We start from the raw sequence: 22,846 nt of genomic DNA on the forward strand, positions 1-22,846 counted from the left end.
TTTTACAGCCTAGGTATGCAGGTTTCCTTAACACAGTCACTCCTTGTCTTAGTAATTAGTAGTGAAATTTAAAAAGGTTTGTTTTTGGGATTTCTGTGAAACAAGAGGAATTCAAGATTTCACTATAAATTTTTACCTATAAAGGACAATTTTGTCCCTCAATAATAGATAATCATGGCACTATATGGGAGGGATTTGACTGCAAATAAATACTCTTTCCTTTATTTGGAATTTTTTACAAAAATATTATTTTCTTTCTCATAAAAGTTACACCATGAGACAAGTTAATTTTTGACTGTTGGGAGGCATTTAGTGGAGACAACATATCTAACCCAAAATCTCTCTCTCTAACTTTTGAATAAAAAGAATTTTGTGTCAGAATATTCAACCTAGGATTTCTAACCTTACATCACTCACTAGTGAAATGAGTTTTCTTTCCTACCTGGAGCCTGGTCAATCCATTGTCCAAAACTTACAGTTTTGAAATTCTTTTCCCATTTACATTCTGCCATCAGTGATTAGCCCCTATGTCCTATCTTTAAAGAGGCAGCCTCCACTATTAATTGTTGGTAGAAAAACAGTGTTAAAGAGCAGATTTTAACTTCTTTGCTTTCCCCATCTAATGAAGGGCCATTCAGACATTCAGTTTCTACCGTTTTGAGCCAGCTGTTCTGCATGGCAATAGTTTTGCATTTAAAATGTTTGAAAGTCAATCTTTCTCATTCTCAGCGATTCTGATATTTCACTGGGAACATGGTTAGGAAAGCCAAAGTTAGTATGAAGATGCTTCCTCTATTAAAATGTCTAGCACAAATTTTATTACTACATACCATTTGCAAGACCTCTGGGGTAACTTTCAAGCCTTTGGGGTTCAGTGGGTCTAGGATAAAAGCAGGGCAGAAAGCTACAGCCTTTCACAGGTGAGTGTAGCTAGTGCTTCTGACTAGCCCCTCCAGATTTATGTGTAAAGGCTATGCTTGCATTTCTAAGCAGCACCTATTACAGTTTTGGGGGCACAGATGAGACAAAGGAAAAAGATGAAAAAGGATACCCTAACACTTTCTATGTATCCGGGGTAACACCAAAGGAGGAAGTCATCTGAATGATACCTTGTTTAGCGTCTGTTTCTAAATACCAACAAAGCATCTGTAGACTGCACTCCCCTTGAGTGCACTTGGAAGTCCTGGAACTCCATTGACCCTGAGTCTCTAAATTTATAAACAATAATAATAATATTCAACAGGCAACAAGGTAGCCATGTGGCCATGATCCTGATAGGAGGACAGGTCCTCTCAAAGAGGCATAATTTCAATAACATCTAACAACTATGTCTTTTTGCTATTCAAAGAAACCTTTAGATTTTGTAAACATTGTAAAATTACCCCTGCACCTTTGGGAACCATACGAGGTAAGTCTACAGTACACAATTTTCCAAAGTCAAAGAGACAAATCTCTAGAGAACCATCAAATGCAATTTCTGAGTGCCCTATCTGACTCCTTTAACCGGGGCTCAGAATAGTTGTATAAAAACACCTCTTATTGTGCAATCCCAGTAAACCTCCAACTTTACTGCTGCCCCTATAACAAATGCACAATGAATATTGTGCTACTAAGGTTTAAATGTCCTTCTCATGACAGTAAACTTATACACATAAAGTTGGACTTAAGACAGTTCCCTGATGAACCTGATAGACATACACAGGTTTTCCAACATTTCAACCAACAGTTTCATCTTATGTGCAGAAATGCAGTGCAACTTTTAAGCCACATTTTAACTACTGCTGAAAAACCGGCAGCACTGCACACAGGAAAGGAATTTGAAGATGAACAACGGACATCCTATAGTCAGTCAAAAAATAAACAGAAGTGAAAGATGAAAAAATGGGTAAAAAAAAGACAGAATTACTATTTCCAACAGAAAGAAAAACAGTACTGTTTGAAAACCCCAAATGAAGCCTTAGTAAACCTACAGGTGAATAGAAAAGGAATCACTTTCTACTGTGCATATTAGCAGGCTTCAAAAGAACCAGAACAAAACTTGTTAATTACTCTGAACTGTCCTTGTTGAAGTCAGAAACTAGAAAAAATCTCACAGGTTATTTGGAAAGGCTGAGAGAAGCTTTAGCAAAACATTCATCTCCATCTCCTAATTCAATCAAGGGATATACAAATTTAAAATACTAGTTTATTTCTCAGCCTTCCTCTAATATCAGAACAAAGCTACAGAAGCAGGCCATGGAATCAGATAGCACTGTGGAAAACTTTCCGGGGTGGCTTTTTTTGATCTTTTAAAACAAGAACTGGAAAGAGGAGACCTAGAAAGTAGAAGGGAGTCACAAGAGAATGAGAAAGACATTATTGGCCACTTCAGAGGCCTATAAGGTCCAGAATCTCCAAGATGCATCTGCTGATTTCTACTAGTGTGACAAGCTAGGGCACTTTCAAATGAATTGCTCAGACAGAAAAAGAATATATCTCAACTTTGTCCAACCTATGAGGGAGACCAGTGAAAGTAGGAGTGTTCCCAGAGACTTAGGTCACTTGGTCCAGTGCATATTTCTCAGATTGTTCAGCAGGAATAATGGTTCCCCAGTTCTACCAGCCATTCTGATCTACAGGATTCCAGTAATTCTGGAGGTAAAATGGAAATTAAACAACAACAACAAGAACATTTTTCTAAATTCTAGAGCCTGTTTCTCTCTTCTTCTCTCCAATCCAGGGCTCTTCTCCTCCAATAGTGAAGAGAGTTAGCTAGCTTGCCTTCTATAGACAGAAAGAGAAGTGTCCCCAGAAACTTCTCGGCCCACTGATCAGTGCCTCATTTCCACATAAGATAAAAAGCAGCCTGTAAAAAAACATTCAAGCAGCAGGCACCAATAAATGAACTAGAACAGAAAGTTGTGTCTGAAGAACTGACTGCAGCTACACAGAGAGAAGAACCTCCAGCTCACTCAGAAACTTGCAGAAACTTCAAGCTTACTCAAATGGGAAAACAAGGCCTGAAATAGAAATGCATTTGTACATTTTATAATCAGTGGACGTCCAGATATATTTCTTTTCCTTTGGTGAAAATAAAGAGAGTGGGAGAGTGGGAGCAAGTGCCTTTCAGGGAACAATTTTCTTTTCTTCCTGGATTGTGAACCCCACCTCTATGAATCATTAGTTCAGCCTCAGATCAGTTCTGGACAAAATCCTAGGCCACAGGTTCACTTCAGCTTCTGAAAGGTTGTTGGCTAAGCTGAGTAGCCCCTGTGAATATTCACTTTAGCCACTAATAAGAACTGGGCCGAGGTCTCAGGCTAAGCTTTCTGATTGGGCTGGGATCTAAGGCCCCAGGTCAAACGACGTCACACATTTTTAAAGACAGCCCACAGACTAAGTGCATTTCTTACCATTCAAAACACACAAAAACGCTAAATCCAACTTTCATATTGGTTAACCCATTTTGATCACGTGATTGCTGGCATCGAGCTTTTTTATTTCACTTTTTAAACTTTCCCTTCAACCTTAGTGCTCTTTAGTCTTTGAAAAATATGTCTGGGATCTTTATTTTTCCGAAACATAGAAAATAAACCCCCAGTATTACCTTAGATAAGTAGAGACTGTTATGTGTTTGTGTACTGGTGAGGTGACAATAATAGCAAGATTGTGATGGGCTTCCTGGGAACACACTAACACACTGCTAAACTATCTGGCAATAATTAAAAAAAAAAAAAAAACTATTGGGTCTCAAAATCTACAGCTCAGCTTTCTCAGACTTCGATACAGTACCTGGGTCTGGTCTTATGAGAAGTTACCAATGTACAGGGTCATGAAACAATTCAGCCCATTTTTCTTAACAGTTAAGAATATTCTTGGGCATTATTTGATTTTTCAGATGGCGGCAGGTACCTTAGTACAGAGAAGTAGCTCATCTTAAATACCACCTCATAGAAGAAACTAAAGCAGATAAAACTCACTGGTTAACTTAAGAACCTAGTACTCAAAAAAATTTAACCAGTTAAACAAATCTTACTTAAGGCAGAAGCCCTCGGTTTTATCATAGTAAAGGCGTTTAATCTCCATATATCAGAAATAGAGAAAACAGACGTTGAAATTATGGATGAGGCTTGAGGTCCAGCTCAACATCCAGTGGTGTACCTAAGAAAGAAACTCAGCTTGGTTTCTAAAAAGAAATGGGTAACCCACCTCTGAGCAGCTGCGTCAGTGACATTGTTGGTGCCGGAAACCATCAGGTTAACCATAAAAATGACATATCTGTTTCCACACCACCCAGTATACCAGTACTGTGTTTCCTTAAAAAAGTCTCTTGCGAACTGACAGTCACCTCCTTAAATATCAAGCTTTGCTGCTGAAGGATCTGCAGCCCATTTGAAAGCCTGTACTTGCCTGGACCCAGCAGCATTCTATCAGGGGAAATTTGAGCTGCTGAACGTGACTGCATACATATAGTGGTGTAAACCAGTGAAATAAATAATAAACACTTCTGTTGATATTCTCTGTAAAGTTAAATTAATGAAAACACTCTTAGAAGGCAATCAGCTTAATTAAAAATGGAGATTTATGCTATATGTATATTGAAGACATTCATGTTTGTCTCCTCATAAATCTTGTTTCCTTGAAAAAGTTTTTCTTTCAATCTACTAAATTACCTTTCTCCACTCTATCTTGACACATTTGGTGCATGCATAAAAGGTTCTTGGATAAAAGCTGATGATGAGGGCCATCTTGAGGCTAACAGAAAAGGCACCACCCATTGTCTTTTATGAGATATCTGCATTTCTTATGTAGCTCTTGGAATTAGAAGTGAATAATACCTCTGAAAATGAAAGCCTGACTCTTCCTTACAGCTCTGAGTTTCTTTGGAGACATGGTCTCACTCTGTCACCAGGCTGGAGTGCAGTGGTACACCATCAAATCATTGCAACCTCTGCCTCCTAGGTTCAAATGATTCTCCTGCCTCAGCCCCAAATTACATGAGACTAAAAGTGCCCACCAACATGCCCAGCTAATTTCTGTATTTTTAGTAGAGATGGGTTTTCACCACGTTGGCAATGATCTCTTGACTTCTTGTTCCCCAATCATGGGCCTCCTAAAGTGCTGTGACTACAGGTGTGTGTCACCATGCCCAGCATCAGTGAGGCTTTTTTATTAGGCCCTGGAAACTATTCATATCCCAGTTCTTAAAGGGCCTCAGCAAGAGGTCAATAATCCAATTGCAAATTTGGTAAAATAAAATTTTATAACTTCTGGAACTTCTGTTTTCTGTGTGGTTACATATGTGTTATGTACATATTTTAAAAATCTAATTAATTAACTTAGTGAAGAATAGGTACTTGGACTAAATATTTTGCTTCCAAAGAAATGAAGGCTGTTGCACTTTTCAGTTCATGTGACTTTAACTTATGAAAAACAACAACCACCTAAGGCCGGAAGATGTATAAAAATAATCACTCCTTTAACAATGCTGTAATAAATCATACTTTACCTGCACCCAGACCGTAATTTTATAAACTCACAATGTTTTACATTCAAGTTATTAATTTTATTATTATTATTGTTATACTTTAAGACTTAGGGTACATGTGCACAATGTGCAGTTTAGTTACATATGTATACATGCGCCATGCTGGAGTGCTGCACCCAGTTACTCATCATTTAGCATTAGGTATATCTCCTAATACTATCGCACCCCCTCCCCCCACCCCACAATAGTCTCCAGAGTGTGATGTTCCCCTTCCTGTGTCCATGTGTTCTCATTGTTCAATACCCACCTATGAATGAGAATATGTGGTGTTTGGTTTTTTTGTTCTTGCCATAGTTTACTGAGAATGATGATTTCCGATTTCATCCGTGTCCCTACAAAGGACATGAACTCATCCTTTTTTATGGCTGCATAGTATTCCATGGTGTAGATGTGCCACATTTTCTTAATCCAGTCTATCATTGTTGGACATTTGGGTTGGTTCCAGGTCTTTGCTATTGTGAATACTGCCACAATAAATATACGTGTGCATGTGTCTTTGTAGCAGCGTGATTTATAGTCCTTTGGGTATATACCCAGTAATGGGATGGCTGGGTCAAATGGTATTTCTAGTTCTACATCCCTGATGAATCACCGCATTGACTTCCACAAGGGCTGAACTAGTTTACAGTCCCACCAACAGTGTAATAGTGTTCCTATTTCTCCACATCCTCTCCAGCACCTGTTGTTTCCTGACTTTTTCATGATTGCCATTCTAACTGGTGTGAGATGGTATCTCATTGTGGTTTTGATTTGTATTTCTCTGATGGCCAGTGATGATGAGCATTTTTTCATGTGTCTTTTGGCTGCATAAATGTCTTCTTTTGAGAAGTCTCTGTTCATGTCCTTTGCCCACTTTTTGATGGGGTTGTTTGTTTTCTTCTTGTAAATTTGTTTGAGTTCATTGTAGATTCCGGATATTAGCCCTTTGTCAGATGAGTAGGTTGCGAAAATTTACTCCCATTTTGTAGGTTACCTGTTCACTCCGATGGTAGTTTCTTTTGCTGAGCAGAAGTTCTTTAGTTTAATTAGATCCCATTTGTCAATTTTGGCTTTTGTTACCATTGCTTTTGGTGTTTTAGACATGAAGCCCTTGCCCATGCCTGTGTCCTGAATGGTAATGTCTAGGTTCTCTTCCAAGGTTTTTATGGCTTTTGGTCTGACGTTTGAGTCTGTAATCCATCTTGAATTAATTTTTGTATAAGGTGTAAGGAAGGGATCCAGTTTCAGCTTTCTATATATGGCTAGCCAGTTTTCCCAGCACGTTTGATTAAATAGGGAATCATTTCCCCATTGCTTGTTTTTCTCAGGTTTGTCAAAGATCAGATAATTGTAGATATGCAGCATTATTTCTGAGGGCTCTCTTTTGTTCCTTTGATCTATGTCTCTGTTTTGGTATTAGTACCATGCTGTTTTGGTTACTGTAGCCTTGTAGTATAGTTTGAAATCAGGTAGCGTGGTGCCTCCAGCTTAGTTCTTTTGGCTTAGGATTGACTTGCCAATGTGGGCTTTTTTTTGGTTCCATATGAACTTTAAAGTAGTTTTTTCCAACTCTGTGAAGAAAGTCATTTGAAGATTGATGGGGATGGCATTGAATCTGTAAAATACCTTGGGCAGTATGGCCATTTTCTTGATATTTACTCTTCCCACCCGTGAGCATGGAATGTTCTTCCATTTGTTTGTATCCTCTTTTATTTCATTGAGCGGTGGTTTGTAGTTCTCCTCAAAGAGGTCCTTCATGTCCCTTGTAAGTTGGATTCCTAGGTATTTTATTCTCTTTGAAGTAATTGTGAATGGGAGTTCACTCATGATTTGTCTCTCTGTGTGTCTGTTTTTGGTGTGTAAGAATGCTTGTGATTTTTTTACATTGAGTTTGTATCCTGAGACTTTGCTGAAGTCGCTTATCAGCATAAGGAGATTTTGGGCTGAGACAATGGGGTTTTCTAGATATACAATCATGTCATCTGCAAACAGGGACAATTTGACTTCTTCTTTTCCTAATCGAATACCCTTTATTTCCTTCTCCTGACTAATTGCCCTGGCCAGAACTTCCAACACTATGTTGAGTAGGAGTGGTGAGAGAGGGCATCCCTCTTTACTTCCAACTACGTGGTCAATTTTGGAATAGGTGTGGTGCAGTGCTGAAAATAACTGACTTTGTGTCAGTTTTCAAAGGGAATGCTTCCAGTTTTTGCCCATTCAGTATGATATTGGCTTTGGGTTTGTCATAGATAGTTCTTATTATTTTGAGATACGTCCCATCAATACCTAATTTATTGAGCGTTTTTAAAATGAAGTGTTGTTGAATTTTGTCAAAGGCCTTTTCCGCATCTGTAGAGATCATCATGTGGTTTTTGTCTTTGGTTCTGTTTATATGCTGGATTACATTTACTGACTTGCGTATATTGAACAAGCCTTGCATCCCAGGGATGAAGCCCACTTGATCATGGTGGATAAGCTTTTTGATGTGCTGCTGGATTCCGTTTCCCAGTATTTTATTGAGGATTTTTGCATCAGTGTTCATCAAGGATATTGGTCTAAAATTCTCTTTTTTGTTTGTGTCTCTGCCAGACTTTGGTATCAGGATGATGCTGGCCTCATAAAATGTGTTAGGGAGAATTCCCTCTTTTCTCTTGTTTGGAATAGTTTCAGAAGGAATGGTACCAGTTCCTCATGTACCTGTGGTAGAATTCGGCTATGAATCCATCTGGTCCTGGACTCTTTTTGATTGGGAAACTATTGATAATTGCCACAATTTCAGAGCCTGTTATTGGTGTTTTCAGAGATTCAACTTCTTCCTGTTTTAGTTTTCGGAGGGTGTATGTTTCAAGGAATTTATCTATTTCTTCCAGATTTTCTAGTTTCTTTGCGTAGAGGTGTTTGTAGTATTCTCTGATGGTCATTTGTATTTCTGTGGGATCGGTGGTGATATCCCCTTGATTATTTTTTATTGCGTCTATTTGATTCATCTCTTTTTTCATCTTTATTAGTCTTGCTAGCGGTCTATCAATTTTGTTGATCCTTTCAAAAAACCAGCTCCTGGATTCATTAGTTTTTTGAAGGATTTTTTGTGTCTCTATTTCCCACAGTTCTGCTCTGATTTTAGTTATTTCTTGCCTTCTGCTAGCTTTTGAATGTGTTTGCTCTTGCTTTTCTAGTTCTTTTAATTGTGATGTTAGGGTGTCAATTTTGGATCTTTCCTGCTTTCTCTTGTGGGCAATTTAGTGCTATAAGTTTCCCTCTGCACACTGCTTTGAATGTGTCCCAGAGATTCTATAATGTTGTGTCTTTGTTCTCATCGGTTTCAAAGAACATCTTTATTTTTGCGTTCATTTTGTTATGTACCAAGTAGTCATTCAGGAGCAGGTTGTTTAGTTTCCATGTAGTTGAGTGGTTTTGAGTGAGTTTCTTAATCCTGAGTTCTAGTTTGATTGCACTGTGGTCTGAGAGACAGTTTGTTATAATTTCTTTTCTTTTACGTTTGCTGAGGAGAGCTTTACTTCCAACTATGTGGTCAATTTTGGAATAGGTGTGGTGCGGTGCTGAAAAAATGTACATTCTGTTGATTTGGTTTGGAGAATTCTGTAGATGTCTATTAGGTCTTCTTGGTGCAGATCTGAGATCAATTCCTGGGTATCATTTTCAACTTTCTGTCTTGTTGATCCGTCTAACGTTGACAGTGGTGTGTTAAAGTCTCGCATTATTATTGTGTGGGAGTCTAAGTCACTTTGTAGGTCACTCAGGAATTGCTTTATGAAACTGGGTGCTCCTGTATTGGGTGCATATATCTTTATGATAGTTAGCTCTTCTTGTTGAATTGATCCCTTTCCATTATTTAATGGCCTTCTTTGTCTCTTTTGATCTTTGTTGGTTTTATTTCTGTTTTATCAGAGACTAGGATTGCCACCCCTGCCTTTTTTTGTTTTCCATTTGCTTGGTAGATCTTCCTCCATCGTTTTATTTTGAGCCTATGTGTTTCCCTGCATATGAGATGGGTTTCCTGAATACAGCACCCTGATGTGTCTTGATTCTTTATCCAATTTGCCAGTCTGTGTCTTTTACTTAGAGCATTTATTCCATTTACGTTGAAGGTTAATATTGTTATGTGTGAATTTGATCCTGTCATTATGATGTTCCCTGGTTATTTTGCTCATTAGTTGATGCAGTTTCTTCCTAGCCTTGATGGTCTTTACAGTTTGGCATAATTTTGTAGTGGCTGGTACCGGTTGTTCCTTTCCTTGTTTAGTGTTTCCTTCAGGAGCTCTTTTAGGTCAGTCCTGGTGGTGACAAAATCTCTCAGCATTTGCTTGTATGTAAAGCATTTTATTTCTCCTTCACCTATGAAGTTTTAGTTTGGCTGGATATGAAATTCTGGGTTGAAAATTCTTTTGTTTAAGAATGTTGAATGTTGGCCCCCACTCTCTTCTGGCTTGTAGAGCTTCTTCCGACAGATCCACTGTTAGTCTGATGGGCTTCCCCTTGTGGGTAACCCACCTTTCTCTCTGGCTTCCCTCAAGTTATTAATTGTTAAAAGGTATTATTATAATGTGTAATTGAGAATACTGTATATGAATTTAATCTCCAGGTGTGGTAGAAGAGTAAAAGTTGCTTGTAGTGAAAATAAATTCTAGAAAGACACGGAAATGTACATTTTGCCTAGAGGTAAAGGATTTTCTTTAATTAACGAAAATAAAGCTAACTGTTTACTCAAACTGTGAAAATAGCTTTAAAAAAATTAATCTTGCAAAAGAAAACTCTGTGCACCCAGGCACTAGATTGAAAAGGGTGTTTTTTTTTTTTTTTCTGCCATTAAGCATTGAAGTGAAAACCAAGAAAAATTTCTTGAAACATTAATCTTCTCTTTAGCAAATTTGTAGAAGGTTGTTAAAACGTTTTAATAAGTTTGTGAAAATCTCACCTCTTTGTCAACCTTTCTCAGGTTAAATATAATTTTACATAAGTTTTCATTAAGCTTAGGGTTAATATTGGGAGACAACTACAAGGGGAAAATTTGTCATTCTGAAAGAGATTATTATGTAATATTGAAGGCTGATAAAAATGTTTCTGCCCTTTCAAACATTTCTACCAACTGTATTTTGGCAGAAACAATGATTTATGGAAATCTGGAATTGGATATCATAACATTAAATGTCTTAATCCTCTAAAATATTTGGCAGGCTTCCCAGAATAAAATTTTAATCTCAAGGATGTGTTTTCTGAAACCTGTGTTTTTGATGCCTCATAGAGCCCCTGGGGCATATAAAAAAGTTAAATAGTATTATAAAACATATTTAAACACATGTGATTTTGATGGGAATATTTTATTTTTTCAGAATCTATTTTAGTGAGTAATACTAACACAGGTCTCAAAACCACATTGGGTTTTTCATGTTCTTAATATCTGAAAATGTGCTATCAATTTTAATTAAGGTGATTATGTTAAGCTGTTGTAAACCACAGAAGTAACCAAATGTCTTTGCCTATTCTGTTTCTAACCACACTAGACATTTTGTCATTTACAGACATTTAATCTTCATGAAGAATAATGGCTTAAAATTAGCTGTAGAGCTTTATCGGCTGTTGTCAACTGTAGGTTTTTTTATAACAGGAAAATTTACAGAACTTAGGAATAGCTAAAACGCTTATAAGTATCAAGTAGGACAAAAGTTAAAATAGACTAAACTGACAGAAGAATGAAGCAATCTCTTTACCTTTATTTTAGAACATTTCTAGTTCTTGTTTTGTTTTTTGAAGTCAAGTGCACTTTCTTTTAAACTAGTTACAGCTTTTAACACTGTCAATTGGTATACTCCAGTTAAAAAAACATGGAATACACTTTTTTTCTCTATGCCTAGGTCCTCTAAAATTCGGAAAGTGTGTGTGATTTTTCTTAACTTACAACAATATAATTGTTTTAATCAGTGCTACAAAAAATGTATTTTCGTTTGCAACATAACCAATAGAATAAGCTGGTTGATTTTCAAAGGCTTTGACTGGAAGAGCGTGCCTTCTTTAATGAATTACATCTGACTTTTAGAACCAATAAAAGCCCTCTAAGAAACCCAGCCTTATACTTTGTTTACACAGTCCCAATACAGGTCTTCTAGTCTGTGGTAAGAAAAAAAAAAACCACTTCCTATCAGGCCTAGGAACCACATGCAGTTGGAATCTCAAAAAACAGAGGAGTTCTTCCAAATAATATGTATCTAAGGGTCAAACCTATGGCTGGACTCAGCTTTATAATGTTCTATTTAATATTCCTTGTAGAATAGAGATTCATAAAAGCCCATGAGGAAATCCCATGTAAAGGTATTTCTCACAGCGCTGTACAAAAATTGTCTGGCTAAGTGTAAGACATGTCTGTTTTGCCAATGACTAAAGTTTATCATGATTCATTCTTAACAAAAATTAGGACTAGAAAAAAGATATGTGTCTCAAAGCCTGTCACACCCCATCACCAATTTCTCACTTTATAAGGTGTTTTTAAGATTTTCTTACAATTTTAATTAACCTTTCTTATTTATTTATTTTTTTCTGTCCACCAACTGGTGAGGTCCAGCTACAGTTCTTGGAAAACAGAAAGATATGAGTAATAGAGAAATCTAGAACAATATTCTAATTCTGGGAATGCGTTCCACAAATATTTTCAGATAATAGAAGAAAATATGGTTCCTGTAACAGAATTTTTGCTTTGAAGGATCAAATCAAGAAAGCTAAATAAACCCAAGTCTCATGTAACAAAACCTTAACAGGTATAAATATAGCCACAATTATACGGGCATGTTAGCAGCCTTGAAGTATTTCAGCTGTTCTTACTCTCCTTGTCTCGTTGTGATATGCTTTTTCTAATAATCAAAACTGGTTTTCTTTTTTTGCCTTAAGTCTATCACACCTTAAAATGTAATGCAAATTAAACCATGCATTAACATGTCTTTCTTCTACAAACACTTAAACCAACCCTCAGTAGAATCCTACCTACTGTTTTCTACACAACACTCTTCTCCAGCAGAAAGCATCTGGAAAGACCAATACCCAAACTCCTAAGAGAAGTTAGAGTTTTCATTTCTGAGGGAAGACAAAGACAACTTAGCTAGCTTTCCATACGAAAACAGCAAGGCAATGGTTTCTAGAAGACCCCCAATCAACAGCTAAGGGCCTGATTCCAACATAATAATCAGACCAAAAAAGTGTAGGCACCAGTAAGGGATCTAACACAGAAGATTGTGCCTGATAGTATGGCTGCAGCAACAGAAATAGCAGAACTTTCAGTCCATTCAGATAAAATCTTGTACAAATCTCTCACTCATTCAGATGGGGCAACCAATGCCTGGCATAGGCATGCTGTTTTCTGTATACTCAGAGGGCTTTCCGAAAACCAAGTTTTTGTTTTTTTTTTTTTTTTTTTTTTTGTGGGCATAAACCCAGTGAGATCTAGTGGGTAATGGCTGAATATTTCTTTTTGTATTTGACTGGTTGCTCAACCTATATGAATCATCATTTCAGTCCCTGATTATTCCTGAGCCAGCATCCCAGGACAAGCTTTTACTTTAGGTCCTGTGCCAAGCTAAGCAGTCTTTGCAAATTACCACTTCAGACTGCTCCCAGGCAAAGTGCCTGGGTTAAGCTGTCTAATAGGTCCTGGGCCTGTGCAAAGCTAAGTCACACATTCTCTAAGACAGCTTGCAAACTAAGTATATATCTTTATTTTTTAGGCCATAAAAACCTTAAATTCCAGTGGACAACTTATTCAAGCTCTATCTCTGCTGGCAGAGAGCTTCTTTTGCCACTTATTTGAACTTTTGCTCCAAACAGTTTCCTTTGTCTACAATCCTTAATTTACTTAAATGTAAAAGAAAAGACTCTTAGTGTTGTCTGAAATGAAAGAAAGGCTGTTACATCCTGGTGCATTGTTAAAAGAACAATATTATCTGAACCTATGACATATTTTTGCAGCTTTCTTTTGATGTCAGGGTCTGTTTGAGTAATAAACTTTTCTCTTAAGATTAACTTTATCTTAACTCAATAGGGAGGTAGGAACATGTGTTTCACTAAAGCCTCTCTCAGGATTTTTAAAAGCCTCTATAATTTTTATGTGTTTTTAACCTATTATGAATAGTTTAGAATAATTATGAAGTTTTGTACTGTTCACTAATAAGCCTTCCAGTAGACTCACTAACTTTTTTCAGTCTGCTATAGGATGAATAAGATTCCAATCGAGTTATCAGCAGTCCATCCTTTCCTATTATGAATAAGAATTCTGTTATCAGTTCAACTTTTTTTTCCTTTCCACCCTCCCTTTTTCAATATTTTGTAAAAGACATGTGGTTGATCCATGGATAACTCTGCTCTCTGTAAAGCTGCGTGCTTTATGGCAACAGTTAGGGTTTGGTTTAGGAGTAATGTGTCATCTATTCAGGTACGATTAAGCACTTGAGTTAGATTTTGAAATATCTCTGTATGTGCACTGGGGTCCTCAGGGGCATTTTCTTATGTTTTTCATTTTTTCTCTAAGTCCCTACAATGAGAAGAAAATTTCTACTATACTAGTATCACATCTATGGAGTATTTTCTACAGGGGCAACAGTGAGGTTGGGTTTTATTTAGTGGCACCAGAAGACAAGCTGATGAAAAGGCTCTTGGAGATTCTAAATGAGGGTGGCATGTATGGCATTTAGAAGATATATTTGAGTGTTCCTCAGGGGCTTGTCTCTGACTTAATGAATTATCTCTCTGAAATTTGCCTGTCATGACTGCCAAGAGGGCAGAATCAATTTTACCATGCTTAGAAAGATCTGGGTTTTGTCCCAAGTCAAAGCAAGGTTGAATAAAAAAAGAAACAATCAAACTCTTTTCTTTGCCATCTGAAGAAAAGATGTATCTGTTGAATAGTACTAAAACGAACACTTCCCTCAGAAAGCTAGGCATGTCTGTCCTGGAGTTCTTAGGGCTGTCATGCCCTTGAGCAACAAATACATAAATAAGCCACTTTCTTTTTTCAGAGTCTCACAGTCAATGAAATTTCTGTGTTTCAGACAGTAATCTAGAGCAGTGCACACTGCAGATAGTTTGTGAACTTTCTAAAGAAATATAGAAAAAAATCTTCCTATTATCTTTTTCCCCCTTTTGAAATAGCCCTGACTGAATAGAAAGATAGGATATTCCTTGTTTTTGCATTCCTCTTGTCTTTTCTGAGTCTGGTGACGGACATAGTTGTCCCCCATGGATGCAAGCTATACCTTCACCCACAGTTCCAGAGGAACTAGAGACCATGACAAGTAACGTTTACCTGCACAGGCTTTAGCTCTCCACTGGTGACTGCTGGTTGATTTCTTAAGTCTACTCAACCCAGAAGATAACCAAAGTAACTTGGGAACCTAAAAAAAAGATGGTATAGTCATTGGATTCTAGCAAGACAGTTGTATAGAGTAAGAATTTTAATGCTATTTGTGGCTTGCCTTGCTATGGCTTAGAAAAAAATATTGAAATTGCAGGAAATAAGATCAATTGACTTTGAAACATAAAATTATCTGTTAGTTTAAATGTCAGTGCTGCTGGAGGAAGAAGGTGTGCCTCAAAACAAGTAAAGCTTGTATGGCTGGCTTTCATAAGACAGTACTTAGCTAAAATGTGTCTCTCAAAGCACCTTCTTTCTGATTATTGAAAGTGGAAATTTTCTGTTTTCTGATAGGGCACAGAGTCTTATTACTATTAGAGAGATATAGGAGAGAGAGGAGTTAAAAAACCAAGGGTTTTGTGCAAAGTACTGGCAAGGCTTCCCCACAGAGAAAAAGCTCATTTCACTAGGTTGCATTTTAAGATCTAAAATGTTCCATGAAAATGCTGAATCCCGGGTTTATATACTCAAAAGTGAGAAAAAGAAGGTTAACGATCATCACCTGTCCCTACAGTATGTTTCTCTTCAGAAAAAAGATGTGTCTCACAAAGAATCTCTTTAGATATATATGGTTGTGTGCATCTTTTTAAAGAGAAATAACCAGCCAAAAAAGAGAAATTTTATTTGAATGTATGCCATTCCCTACAGTGACGTGAATATCTATCATTGGTGGACAAAAAGATCCTTATCAAATAAAAATGTTTAGACCACAATTTTGAATTCTTCCTATTTGAAAGAAAAAAAATCACAAAATAGCAACTCTTTGAATTATATTTCTAATCACTGACTTTTACCAGTGCGCTTACATCTCCAGATCACAACATTGCATACAAAGATGAAACAGGAGGGATATTAGCAACACAATGCAAAATATAAATAAATAAAATGCCACAGAAGAGCCTGAAATTTTTGGTGGCAATACTCTGACAGACTGTCAGAAACGAGTTAGTTTTGAGGTCTTCACATAACACCGTGATATAGTCTTATCCAGAAATCTTCAATTAACTTAGATATCCTTTCAGTCCTACGTGACAGCTGGATCCTCTGTGAAAGAAAATAGTTGGAACAGAGGAAACATTTTCAACAGTGGAGGGTGAAAGGAGACTGCCAATGCGTCTCCCAACATCCCTTTCTCCTAAGCTTTGTAAGAATGGCAGGCAATCTATTGGATTTTACCTGGCACTTGCCCAGAGCTTTCTTTGCTCTTCAGAATTTAAAAAAAGAAAAAATAAAGAAACAAACACAGAGAACAAGGGGCAGATGTGAATGCAAATAGAAGACAAGCTGCAGATATGAATGTAAGTAGTTTGGAATTGCACTCCCACTCACCTTTTTTATTTAATGGATTCTCACTCTGTCACTTAAGCTGGAGTCCAGTTGCAAGATCTTGGGTAACTGCAAGCTCCATCTCTGGGATTTATGCCATTCTCTTGCCTTAGCCTACCAAGTAGCTGTCACTACAGGTGCCCACCACCACATGCAGCTAATTTTTTGTATTTTTAATAGACTTCATGGGAGCTTCACCATGTTAGCCAGGATCGTCTCGATCTCGATCTCCTTGTGATCTGCCTGCATTGGCCACCCACAGTGCTGTGATAACACTCATGAGCCACCATGCCCAGCTACTAGTGACCTTTTTAATTAAAGCCTTTCCCAGTCCATGAACCAAAAACAAACTTTGCTGTACCCCTGTGAACCAAAATCTATCAGGTGACACACAGATTTTTTTAATCTCAAGAAAATTAAAAATTATGAATGCAAAAGGGGAGATGATAGCAAATGTGTAATATGTTAACTTCTGGTGGAGTAGAGTCAGTCGCCCACTCTGAGAAAGAGTCTGATATTTTTATGGACTCAGAAGAAAGAAAATGTACTAACTAGTTTTGAAGAAAGTGCTACTTATCTTTCCTGGGTCCTTGTGCCTGGAACTATTAATAGCTGATGCAATGACTCAGCTTGGCTCAGGGACTTGGCCCTGAGCCACACAAGAGCTAAAGTGAAAGCATGGCCCAGGACCTTGGCATGAGACCAGAGGCTAAAATGATAATTTACAGAAATTTGGCTCAGAGCCTGAAGCATGTTTAGTAATATAAGGTGCCCTTTGTAACACACTGGAGTCCAATATGTACATGTTCTGAAAAAGAGACTATTTCCTGGAAGCAATCTGGTTACACAAAAGACACAACATTTTAATGCGTGGTCTTGTTTTTTTATCTGAGTAGCTGTGGGCATGTCTTAAGCACACAGACAAAAAAAGTTGGGCTTTAAAAAAAAATTATTTGGTTGGGCCATGGGATTGTACAGGATTCTTAAAATTCTCTCTGCAGCCTCATAGTCCAGGCTGTTTCTCGGCCTGTGAAAATTTTCCCAATAATCCACCACAACTATATTGGTTTTCTTTGTCAATATTATTGAAGACCTAGAAAGTTTCTGAGGGTTGAAGGCACATTGTTTGAAGTTTCCTATGTGCAAGGCTTTTTGCCCCGTGAAACAACCAACATCTTTGTAAATATTGTAAAATTGTTCATGCCTTCTTAGCAGTCATATCAGAAAAGCCCACAAGAAACAACTCACAAACATCAGAGAAACATTCTCCCTGGAAACAATCAAAACAAAATTTTCTTACTCCAGGTTTTCTCATCTTCTTGATGTAGAGAATCTTTTAGTCACATCATCATCAGCTTTTCCAGTTTTTACATCCAACCGTCCATGTTCCTTACTACTCCTATAGGAAATGCCCAATGAATGAGGTGCCAGTAAAGTGCAAGTTTCTTTTTCATTACAGTGCCTTAAATAAATAAAGTAAGACCTGGGGAAGTTTTATGATACATCAATACATATATAGAGACTCCCTAATATCTAGCCCTTTTTTGGGGGGTCTTAAATAGGAAGACGTTATGTTATTGCTAAGCCGAAATCTTACTGTTTCTGACAAATAGCCCTACAGTCAACAGAAAGATGCTGGGCCAAAACACATTTCTTCTATAGCATGTCAAAGAGAGAAAAGCAGTCAAAGAGAGAAAGAGTGAAGAAAAGACAAGATCCTAATCTCCAGTAGAAAGAGAGACACAGCCCTTTGAAAAACCTAATTTAAGCCATAGTGATTCCATAGATAAGAAAAAGAAAAAAAGAAAAGTAGAAGAAAAAAGAAAGCAGGACATTTGCCCTTTAGATATCCTAGATCTAAACCTTTCCCAAGCCAGGGCTGAGATGACGTCTTTGGGTCTTTGCATTTTCTGGCATTTATTCTTTTTTGGATGACACTGCATTCTTCAGTGCCTGCAGAAGAGAAAGCTTGTGGTATGCCTGATTCACCTAAAGATCTGCAGGGAATTGTCACCTGTACGAGCACCTGACCTGCTTACCTCATCACAGATAACATGCAAAGCTGTGTGCAGTGGCTGGACTCAACCAACACTCACTCATGCATCTGCCTCAATTCTGTGCCTGGCACATCCATAGCAAACTGAAACCTAAGCCCATAGTTTGAGCTGAGTGCAGGCTGTAAGATGGGTGTGTAAAATTAGACAAGCAGGCTCAAGGGAAACTTGCACAAAGGTGACATCATCCACAGAGACTGTTGGCTGGTGAAGCGACACCCTAGAGATCTTGTGACAAAGATGACATTCATCACCAGTGGCCAGTGGATTATTCAATTATGCCTATGTAATGGGGCCTCGATAAAAATCAGCAAGATAGTATTCATAGAGCTTTTGGGTAACTGAACACATACAGTGTTCTAGAAATTTGTGTGCTCATAAAAAGAGACACTGATACTTTTAAAGGCCATACAGAGTGTAGGTGTCTTTGTTTTGAAAGAAGTTTCTGCCTTTAATAATGTGTCCAGAATTTTAACTTATTAACAAGAGCACACTCTAAGGTAACCTAAATCTTCACATTACAAACATTAGAACCTGGATATTTCCACAAAAATGATTCCATAATTCACTAATAAGGTGCAACAAGTTTTACTTTAGAGAGATAAAGTTTTCTTTTGTTAACTGGGTAAGAACTAGACATTTATAAAGGAAAATAAAATCAAGTGATATCTCACCACAAATTCTAGTCGTATGTTCAGTTTAGGAGAATGATCATCAGTGAATTTTGTGCCAGAAATATTTATTCTAAAAGAAAAGTCTTTTAATTTATAATTGTGTGTCTCTGAAGTGCTTGTGCCACTGTAAAGTCAAGGGCACCATCTCATACAGTACCGTGTCCTCCTGGGAGGGAAGCTAAGGCTGCCTTATAACCCAGTAGAGGTACTGTAGCATACAAAAATAAGAAAAATCAACATTATTACAGGATTCTCTGTCATAAACATCCAATAAAACACAACTCTGGTCTTATATATAGTAGTAGCCATAGATACACATTAGGGCTTCCAAGAAGAATCTAGTACCCAACAGTCTGCTTTTATATTTGGGCTTATGTGAGCGTAAAATAACCACATTTGGGCAAACAAGCTGTTTTATTATTTCTTTTAAAGCTACAGTGCTTAAAAATGATGTAATAATTTCAATACCTGGCTTGGACATTTCCAGTTTTGTTTCCAAGCCTTAGCTATGGGTGAAACTGTTTTGGGCTATGAAGATGGATTAGGGCATCTTGCAACTCATGATGCATTTGGTTCAGCTTAGTTCTCGTGTCCTAAGCAGACAGACTGACAATTAAAACTCATCAGTTTTATTTTCAACATACTTTAACATGGATTCTATCCCTTGGGCTGAGCTCCAGATCTTCCTCAGTACCTCACACTCTCTCTCATTGGCCTGTTCCAACTCCAACTTAATATTACAGCAAACAAGGGCCTTAGATTCTTCCAGTACAATTTGATTATATGAGGCAAGCTCCTTAATTTGAATCATAACCTCTTGGGCGAAAGTTCCACTCAAAAATACCTGAGAGACCAGGCCTTTGGCACATGACTCCCGTGCTGTCAGCTTTCGCCCAGCAAATAACATTTCATTGGCAGATGCTTTACCCATCATTTTTTGAAATGTAATAGTTGAACAGCCATCTGGACTCTGTCCAAAGGTCATATAAGGGGTTTGGAACCAAGCCTTTTCATTAGCCCACACGAGATCACAAAGAGGCAGGATGGATGCACCTAGTCCAATGGCAGGGCCATTGACTGATACAACAATAGGCTTTTTAAATTGAATAAAAGTATTCACAAATTACTTGATGGTGTCCACCATTTCAAGGCTTGCTCTGTTTCTGTCATTCCTTAAGTGTGTCACAAAGTACCCAAAATCAAGACTGCAAAAAAAGACACTTCCAGCTGCACTGAACAGCACGAGCTTGCTGTCATCCACAGCAGCACTATTCAGAGCTTTAACCATTTCTTTAATTGCTTCCGTATTCAGTGCATTTTTTTCTGTCGATCTAGTTGATAGCACTATCTGGGTGAATCCATCCTCTTTCTTCACTACAATGTCTCTGTATGTGCTGGCACTTTCTGTTAACCTTACGGTAAAGTAAGTCTTCTTGATAAAAGGCTGGCCTCTGCTGTCATCAGTAATATTTCTTTGCCCACCTTTCACCTTTGAAACTGAGGTATGCACCTCTGTTGTTCCATTGGCTGCTTATGAGTCTGTTAATACCACTATACCTTTTTGGGTAACTGAACCTGTGGCCATGGAAGCAGTAACTGAGCCAGACATCTGTGACATTGGTGGGTGTATCTGAGTCTTGTTCTCTATTCCAGCTTATTCTGCACCAGGAGGTGACAAATTGTCCTGGAGGAATTTCGCTTCTGTCACCTTGAAGACCACCGTGTCCTACTGATCTGCTGCAACAGGGTCCAGTTTCCCATGTTTCTGAAAGCCACTCAGAGTTTTCTTGTCGTTAAAGGGGCTGTCAGGAGCAAGGATCTTGATAGTTGAATTTATTATCTCCATATTCTGTGTGTTGGAGAGAATTGAAGCTGCCTTCCTCCTAACGATCTTGCTGGCAGCAAATAACTTGCTATTTTTGGATCTGTGGTGTCTATCAGTCACTAGCGTTTTAGGAGAGTTCTTAGAATAGCTCGCTTTTGTAGATCTGGAAGTTCTTCTTCTGGCATTGTTTGAAAAAATTCTACTGGTTCTAGTCCATGTCAGTTTCTTCCGTTTTTCAGTCTGTCGTCTTTTAAAATCATGTATACATTTTTCACAGTCCGTGAGGTGCTGCTCTGGTTCCCAAGTGTCATCCTGTTTGTCCTAACCTTTCCACCGAATCAAACACTCTGTATTCCCATTTTTATCTTGTCTTTTGTCAACAATACTTTCAACCTCAAACTCCTGGGAAGCCATGAGGAAAGACACAGGATTGGAGCAGTTGCTGTGCCAACATTGTTTCAGTTGTGTCTCTACATAGCCACTCCTTTCTGCCTCCAGTTCTTCACCAGCTTCTGCGTATGGATGAACCTCTTCTATTTCGTCACCACTGGTGTAGTGAAAATTGTGTGAAATAGCAGCTATGCTATGGTGCATGAGAGCTTGCTCAGTAGCCTCAGGTGAGAGTAGCTAAATCCACAGCCACAACCTTCTGGTGTAGAACAGAAAGCTTTCTTCCTGCCTGTTACTGCTTTGTGTTTGTTTGTTTAATTATGGTTGCTATGACGATTGTATGGAACATTCTAATGTTCTAACATTTTTAAAGTTACACTAGCTTACCTTCAGTAACATACAAAACCTTTACTCCTGTATAATTTACCTCCACTATTTCACTTACTGAGTCCTCAAAATTATACCTTTATTCATTTTGTGTCAAAAACACAAATTAGAAGTGCTTTTTTAAGTTAAATATATTTGTGTTTTAAGGTACGTGGAGAACAAATTGTGGAGGTGCATATTGTTAATTTTTTTTTTTTTCTTTTTGATATGGAGTCTCGCCCTGTCACCCAGGTTGGAGTGCAGTGGTGCGATGTAGGCTCATTCAAAGCTCCGACTCCTGGATTCACGCCATTCTCCTATGTCGGCGTCTCGAGTAGCTGAGACTACAGGCGCCTGCCACCTTGTCTGTAAATTTTTTTGTATTTTTAGTAGAGACGGGGTTTCACCGTGTTAGACAGGGTTGTCTTGATCTCCTGACCTTGTGATCCATGCAACTCGGCTTCCCAAAGTGCTGGGATTACAGGCGTGAGCCACCGTGCCCGGCCAAATGTTGCATCTTATATATTTATACATATATTTATCTTTACCTTAACCTTTGTTTGTTCATACTGCTTTTGAGTGTCTGTCCATTCTACCCTGAAGTACACCATAAGACATTTCTTAAAGGGTAGTCTACTTGAAAAGGGTGCCAGCTTTTATGTGGGAATGTCATAATGTGTCCCTCACCTTTGATGGACAATTTGGTGGATCATAAGATTTAGGTTTGACAGTTTTTTCTGACATCACTTGGAACATATTAGTCTACTGCTTTCTATCGTCTTAGTTTTCAGATAAGTAATCTACTGCTTTTCAGTGGTTGTTAAGATAAGCAATCCACTGGCTATTTTTAGGGTCCCTTTTACATGACTAGCTACTTCCCCTACTTCCTTTGAAAATCCTCAAGATTCTCTTTGTGTTTGTTTTAGACAGTTTAATTATCAGGTAACTTTGAGTTTGTTTCTTTGAGTTTTTGTTACTTGGAGTCTGTTGAGCTTCTTGGATGCTTACTTATTGTCTTAAATTGTTGCATTCTTTATGACTATTTTGTTAAATAGTCTCCATGATCTTTTGTCTCTTCCTTCGATCTTTCAAAATGCATATGTATGGCTGCTTGATGGTGTCCCTCAGGTTTCTAGGCTGTATCAATTTACCTTGCCCCTTTTCGACTCTGTTCATGACCACTATATGGGTGAATGCCCCCAAGGGTATGTATCACAGTGTGGGGACAGTTTGTCAGTTGGTCTCGCAAGGCTGATGCATCCCATAGCTCAATTCCCAGACTTCAATCATTGT

At 37.9% G+C, this 22,846-nt stretch overlaps 1 pseudogene; it reads right to left on the reverse strand.

Moving 5' to 3' along the window:
* Positions 1–19,490: 19,490 nt before the first annotated feature.
* LOC129053229 (testis-specific chromodomain protein Y 2-like) lies at positions 19,491–21,436 on the reverse strand (annotated as a pseudogene).
* Positions 21,437–22,846: the final 1,410 nt, after the last annotated feature.

The sequence above is a fragment of the Pongo abelii genome, chromosome Y (genome assembly GCF_028885655.2).
Source record: "Pongo abelii isolate AG06213 chromosome Y, NHGRI_mPonAbe1-v2.0_pri, whole genome shotgun sequence".
Taxonomy (NCBI): Eukaryota; Metazoa; Chordata; class Mammalia; order Primates; family Hominidae; genus Pongo; species Pongo abelii.